General features: G+C 53.4%; 1 non-coding gene and 1 pseudogene across 1 annotated transcript; both read right to left on the bottom strand.

The window, feature by feature from the left end:
* Positions 1-65: 65 nt before the first annotated feature.
* LOC149513172 (18S ribosomal RNA) lies at positions 66-1,871 on the bottom strand. Its single transcript, XR_016330910.1, has one exon. It is a non-coding gene; the product is annotated as an 18S ribosomal RNA (ribosomal RNA).
* A 5,531-nt stretch (positions 1,872-7,402) lies between these two features.
* LOC149513171 (25S ribosomal RNA) overlaps positions 7,403-7,500 on the bottom strand; it is a 1,530-nt pseudogene continuing 1,432 nt past the window's right edge.

Below are 7,500 nucleotides of genomic sequence, written 5' to 3'. Positions count from 1 at the left end.
GGCACCCTCGCCCCCTCGGTGTTTCATTAACGCGTCTGCGGGTCATCCGTCGAGTGGGGTTTTGACAATGATCCTTCCACAGGTTCACCCACGAAAACCTTGTTACGACTTCTCCTTCCTCTAAATGATAAGGTTCAGTGGACTTCTCACGATGTGGCAGGCGATAGACCGTCCACGTCACCGTAATCTGAACACTTCACCAGACCATTCAATCGATAGGAGCGATGGGTGGTGTATACAAAGGGCAGGGACGTAGTCAACACGAACGGATGACTTACGCTTACTAGGAATTCCTCGTTGAAGACCAACAATTGCAATGATCTATCCCCATCACGATGAAATTTCAAAGATTACCTGGGCCTGTCGGCCAAGGCTATAGACTCGTTGAATACATCAGTGTCGCGCACGTACGGCCCAGAACATCTGAGGGCATCATAGACCTGTTATTGCCTCAAACTTCCTTAGCCTAAGCGGCCATAGTCCCTCTAAGAAGCTAGCCACGAAGGATCACCTCCGCGCAGCTAGTTAGCAGGCTGAGGTCTCGTTCGTTCATGAAATTAACTAAACAAATCACTCCACCAACTAAGAACAGCCATGCACCACCACTTATAGAGTCAAGAAAGAGCTCTCAGTCTATCAATCCTTACTATTCTGGACCTGGTAAGTTTCTCCGTGTTGAGTCAAATTAAGCTGCAGGCTCTACTCCTGGTGGTGTCCTTCCATCAATTCCTTTAAGTTTCAACCTTACGACCATACTCCCTCCGGAACCCAAAGACTTTGATTTCTCATAAGGTGTCGGTGGAGTCCTAAAAGTAACATCCGTCGATCCTTGGTTGGCATCGTTTATGGTTGAGACTAGGGCTGTATCTGATCGTCTTCGAGCCCTTAACTTTCATTCTTGATTAATGAAAACATCCTTGGCAAATGCTTTCGTAGTTGTTCATCTTTCATAAATCCAAGAATTTCACCTTTGACTATGAAATACGAATGCCCCCGACTGTCCCTGTTAATCATTACTACGATCGCAAAGGCCAACACAATCGGACCGAAATCCTATGATGTTATCCCATGCTAATGTATACAAGCATAGGCCTGCTTTGAGCACTCTAATTTCTTCAAAGTAACAGTGCCAGAGGAATGACCTAGGCAATTAAGTCTAGGAACGCATCACCGCCAGTAGGGACGAGTAGGTCGATGCTCACCGTAAGGTAGACCGGATACCCAACCCTAATTTCAACTACGAGCTTTTTAACTGCAACAATTTAAATATACGCTATTGGAGCTGGAATTACCGCGATTGCTGGCACCAGACTTGCCCTCCAATGAATCTTCGTTAAGGGATTTAGATTGTACTCATTCCAATTACCAAACTCAAAGAGCCCGATATTGTTATTTATTGTCACTACCTCCCTATGTTAGGATTGGGTAATTTGCATGCCTGCTGCCTTCCTTGGATGTGGTAGCCATTTCTCAGGCCCCCTCTCCGAAATCGAACCCTAATTCTCCGTCACCCGTCACCACCATAGTAGGCCACTATCCTACCATCGAAAGTTGATAGGGCAAAAATTTGGATGATGCGTCGCCGGCACAAAGGCCGTGTGATCCGTCGAGTTATCATGAATCATCAGAGTAACGGGCATAGCCCGCATCGACCTTTTATCTAATAAATGCATCCTTTCCAGAAGTCGAGGTTTGTTGCACATATTAGCTCTAGAATTACTATGGTTATCCGAGTAATAGATACCATCAAACAAACTATAACTGATTTAATGAGCCATTCACAGTTTCACAGTCTGAATTAGTTCATACTTACACATGCATGGCTTAATCTTTGAGACAAGCATATGACTACTGGCAGGATCAACCAGGTAGCATTCCTTCGGGACGTTGGCACCGTGTGGGCCTCGATGCACCAACCGAGCGACGGAGAGAGCCCGACGCAGAGCGCAAGCATTGTGCGTGTCAAGCACGTGAAATGCATAGCATCAGATGAATAGGGGCCGAGAGCCCGTGCCCGCTAATTGTTCCGCATCCGAGAAAATGAACGAACGTTGGTGCACCAATGCGACCATGAATGATTGGGTGGCACACTTGGGACACCAGCCACGATTGACGTCCAACCCGTGGCCCCTCAGGACATGAGACAGATGAGGGATGGCATGACATCTGGTTTCCATTGATTCAGGTATGCAACACAAGATCGCGATCGTGCCCCCTAGGTACGACTACCGCATGGGGGGAGATTAAAGAGGATGACGGGTTGACAGTTCGATGCATTGAGCACGGAGCCTACCAACACACACAACCATAGCACCACTCATATGCCCATTGCGTACAAGTGGCAACATCCACGCGCGCCGGTCCATAACCCACCCAATCGATTACTCGATGAGCGAGCGGAGGAAACAAGGTTCGAGGCCACGCCATAACCGCTTGGCACGAGAAAAACATGAGCAAGGGCCACGAGACTGCCCTTGCCATCTGACAGGCAACAACAAAGTGGCACCACCGATGCTTGGCCCGATCGGGACCACAAGCGTGAGCTTCGTTGACACCACCCCAAGGGGACATTACCCGATTTAGGGACTTGTTCCTGGGGTCTCGGGCAGCGTCAGCTGTGTGCACAGCCTCGTCGAGGCCTAGGCATTTTTGTGGTCGATGAGAAGAGACTGCGAGACCATCGAATATCGAGAGACTTGGTCGAGCCAAGCCTGCAACTGTGGCTTCTGCTCGCATCACCCCAGGGAGTCGTTGCTCGATTCAGAGACTTGGTCTGGGGTCTAGGACAGCATCTTCCATGTGCACGAGCTTGAGCTCAGCTCCTCTTTTTCGCATGTACGCCAACCGATCGAGGCCATGGGCGCCTGTCGATCATCGGAGCAACCAATCACCGGACAAAATGGTCAAAAAGCATGCATGGCTTGTATTTCGCTCGAGGGACGTTACCCTGGGTGTATGCAATGGGAGGCCCATCACGCACACCAACTCCCCCCGTGGGGGGGAGAGGGGGTGCCGGACCACCACCCCCTAAAGAGCATTAGAGATTTTACAAATATGCTACCAGTAGACGTTAAAGTGTCTAAAAGAAGGACATTTTTTCCAAACAGGCATATCTCACCCCGAGGGTAAGTAGATGCCGATGGTGGTTGGGGCATGCGCCCGCACCAAGGGCCAGCGCTTGCCGATGGTGGTCGACGTGACTCCCCGCACCAAGGGCCAGCATGTGCCAATGGTGGTCGAGGCAACTGCTTGCACCAGATCGAGGCATATGCCCACACCAAGGCCCGACGTGTGCCGATGGTGTTTGACGCAGGGGCCATCTTCTGTCGATGGTGGTCGAGGTAAGAGCCCACACCAAAGGCCGGCTTATGCCGATGGTGCTCGAGGTAACCGCTCGCACCAGGGCCCAACGTGTGCCGATGGTGCTGGAGGCAATCGCCTACACCAGGGCCCGACGTGTGTCGATGGTGATCGAGGCAATCGCTCGCACTAGGGCCCAGCATGTGCCGATGGTGATCGAAGTAACCGCTCGCACCAGGGACCAACGTGTGCTGATGGTGATCGACCAGCGTATGTTGATGGTGCACGAGGCAACCACCCACACCAGGGCCCTAGTGCGCCAATGGTGATCGAGGCAATCGCTCGCACTAGGGCCCAGCATGTGCCGATGGTGATCGAGGCAACTGCCCGTACCAGGGCCCAGCATGTGCCAATGGTGATTGACCACTGTGTGTCGATGGTGTTCGAGGCAACTGCCCACACCAGGGCCTCGCGTGTGTCGATGGTACTCGAGGCAACTGCCTGCACCAGGGCCTAAGGTGTGTCAACGGTGCTCGAGGCAACCGCCCACACTAAGGCCCAGCATGTGCTGATGCTGATCGAGGCAACTGCCCACACCAGGGCTTAGCGTGTGCCAATGGTGTTCCAGGCAACCGCCCTCACCAGGGCCCAACATATGCCGATGGTGATCGAGGCAACCGTCCGCACCAGGGCCTAACGTGTGCCGATGGTGATCGAGGTAACCGCCCGTACTAGGGCCTAGCGTGTGCCGATGGTGCTTGAGGCAACCATCCGTACCAGGGCCTAGCGTGTGTCGATGGTGATCGAGGCAACTGCCCATACCAGGGCCCAACGTGTGCCGATGGTGTTCGACGCAACCGCCCGCCCCAGGGGCCATCTTCTGTCAATGGTGCTTGAGGCAACCACTCGCACCAGGGCCCAACGTGTGTCGATGGTGCTCGAGGCATCCGCCCGCACCAGGTCCCAGCGTGTGTCGATGGTGATCGAGGCAACCGCCCACACCAGGGCCCAGCGTTTGCCGATGGTGATCGACCAACGTGTGTCGATGGTGCTCGAGGCAACTACCCGCACCAAGGCCCAGCACGTGCCGATGGTGTTCGAGGTAACCGTCCGCACCAGGGCCCAGCGTTTACCGATAGTGATTGACCAGCGTGTGTCGATGGTGCTCGAGGCAATCGGCCGCACCAAGGCCCAGCACGTGCCGATGGTGTTCGAGTTAACCGCCCGCACCAGGGCCCAGCGTGTGCTGATGGTGATCGAGGCAATCACTCGTACCAAGGCCCAACGTGTGCCGATGGTGTTCGGTGCAACTGCCTGCATCGGGGCCCAACGTGTCCCAATGGTGTTTGACGTAACCGCCCGCACCAAGGGCCATCTTCTTCTGATGGTGGTCGAGGCAACCGCCCGTACCAGGGCCCAACGTGTGCATATAGTGCTCGATACAATAGCCCGCACCACGACCCAGCATGTACCGATAGTGGTCGAGGTAACCGCCTGTGTCATAGACCTAAGGGGGAGTCTTAAATCCCATATCGAACATAATATGAGGGTCACTGGGGTATAAAAAGGTTCACACCATCTCTGCCTTGTGAGGCACCTTTTGTAGGATAAAACCGTGAGGCTAGGGGGGCCAGAGCGGACAATACCTCACAAGGGTGTGAACCGTGGTAGTTAGGTTGATCCAAGACACCGGATGGGTGAATGCTCGGGTCCCAAAGCCGTGTGAGTTCGAAGCTTAAGTCTCAACCCGTGACAAGTGGTATCAGAGCCAGCCCTAAACCGTTCGATCCACGTCAAGCACCTCGAAGGAGGTAGGCAGGGTGGCCAGCCTCCGTGACGAGGGCGTGGGTGCGGGAGAATGTCACGGACCTAAAGGGGAGTCTTAAATCCCACATCAAACATAATAGGAGGGTCACTGGGGTATAAAAAGGTTCACACCATCTTTGCCTTGTGAGGCACCTTTTGTAGGACAAAACTGTGAGGCCAGGGGGCCCAGAGCGGACAATACCTCATAAGGGTGTGAACCGTGGCAGTTAGGCTGATTCGAGACATCGGATGGGTGAATACCAGGGTCCCAAAGCCGCGCGGGTGCAGAGCTTAAGTTTTAACCTGTGACACCTGCACCAAGGGTCAGCTTGTGCCGATGGTGGTCGAGGCAATCGCCCGCACCAAGGCCCAGCATGGGACGATGGTGATCGAGGCAACCGCTCGCACCAGGGCCCACTTGTGTCGATGGTGGTCGAGGCAAGTGCCTGTACCAAAGGGCAGCTTGTGCCGATGATGGTCAATGCATATGCCATCACCATGCGCCATCATGTGCCATTGATGGTCGAGGCCTTGGTCAAAGTTTGATTTTGAGCCATGGTGCACATGCTGGGCTCGGGCATGCGCTGGTGCAGCATTTTTTTCGCCCGAGGCAGCATCACCGAAAAACTTGATCGATGGCATTGGGGTTCCGACGATTGGGGGGGCTGGGGGGTGTGCGCACATGATGTGTGATGTGCGATGTGCGAAGGGTGTTGGTACTTGGCCCTTATATTGACCCCCATCCCTCATTAAACCTCTGAGAACTCACACCCCCTTAAAGAGCATTTGAGATTTTATAGGTTTGCTGCTAGTAGCCATTCAAGTGTCTGAAATGGGGACACTTTTTTCAAATTGTCACAAAATCTTCTCCATTTCGAGTTTTTAGCTAAATTTTTTTATGCATGCCAACAAAAATAGAAGGATCACGTCTACAAAATTTAGGGCCAAAACTCCTAAAAAAATTTTAAAAAATTCCAAACCGTAAAAAGTTTCAAAAATCGTGAAAAATAGAAAATGAGTCATCTTGCCACGAAACTTCACATGAAGGCTTAGGGGACCATTGTATGAATTTACAAGCCATAAAAATGGCATTGGCATGGCAGAAATATGAAGATGGGCCTAAACCCACCTACCACCCGATCGATCCACGACTTGCGCATCCCGCCTCTCTGGCCGACGTAGTGCCCGCCCGCTCGTTTCGTGGGTTGACTTAGGCATACAGAGTTCATTCCCAGTCTGAGATCAGACCGAACTGAGGGTTACGGTAGTAGGACCCACAGCGGGATCGATAGCACACAAAGGGGGATCGGACTGATCCCTGGCTTGCATATTTTGCCTCTCTGGTCGGTTGAGCGCTCGCACAATCGCTTCGTGGGTTGATTTAGGCATATGGAGTTCATTCCCAGTCTAAGCATACAGAGTTCATTCCCAGTTTAAGATTGGACCGGACCGAGGGTTATGGCAGCAAGACCGGCAGCGGGATCGGCAACACACAAGGGGGACCGGGCCGATCCCCAGCTTGCACATCCTACCTCTCTGACCGACTGAGCACCCGCACGCTCGTTTCGTGGGTTGGCTTAGGCATACGGAGTTCATTCCATGTCTACGCCCCAGCCGAACTGAGGGTTGTGGCAGCTGGACTGGTAGCGGGATCGGTAGCACGCAGAAGGGGACCGAGGCTATCCCCGACTTGTGCATTATGCCTCTCTGGCCGGCTCAATGCCTGCACATTCATTTCATGGGTTGACTTAGGCATACGGAGTTCATTCTTAGTCTAAGATCGAACCAGCAGCGGGATCGACAGCAGCACGTAGGTGGTGACCGGGTCGATCCCTAGCTCGCGCATCCTGCCTCTTCGACTGGCTGAATGCCCGCATGCTTATTTTATGGGTTGACTTAGGCATGCAGAGTTCATTCTCGGTCTAAGCCCCAATCGGACCAAGGGATCGGCAGCAGGATCGACAGCGCGCAGAGGGAGACCGGGCCAATCCCCGCATTCTCATTTCTTTGGTTGACTGAGGCATATGTAGTGCATTCCCGATCTCGATCAACCAAGGGCCAAAGGCTATCGACGGCGTTTGGGGCATCAACCGAGGGGTACCAGCAATGGGATCCTTGGTCGGCTCGAGCATCCCACCCCCAACGGTCGATTTGATGCCTACATGCTCGATTCGGGGGCTGATCGGGGCGAACGGAGTTCATTCCCGATCGAGACCGGGGGACGGGGGGCCCCGGGTCACTCCCAACCCCGAAGGGGGGCGACGTGGAAAAAAGGAGGGTCGACAGTGGGAGGGACGAATGGAAGCGACAAAAGGGCTGAATCTCAGTGGATCGTGGTAGCAAGGCCACTCTGCCACTTACAATACCCCGTCGCATATTTAAGTCATCTACAAA

The sequence above is a fragment of the Durio zibethinus genome, chromosome 20 (assembly GCF_047325235.1).
Source record: "Durio zibethinus cultivar Kanyao isolate XHJ-2024 chromosome 20, ASM4732523v1, whole genome shotgun sequence".
Classification (NCBI taxonomy): Eukaryota; Viridiplantae; Streptophyta; class Magnoliopsida; order Malvales; family Malvaceae; genus Durio; species Durio zibethinus.
Note: the sequence above shows the minus strand (reverse complement) of the source record. Positions and strands in the feature narration are given on the sequence as shown.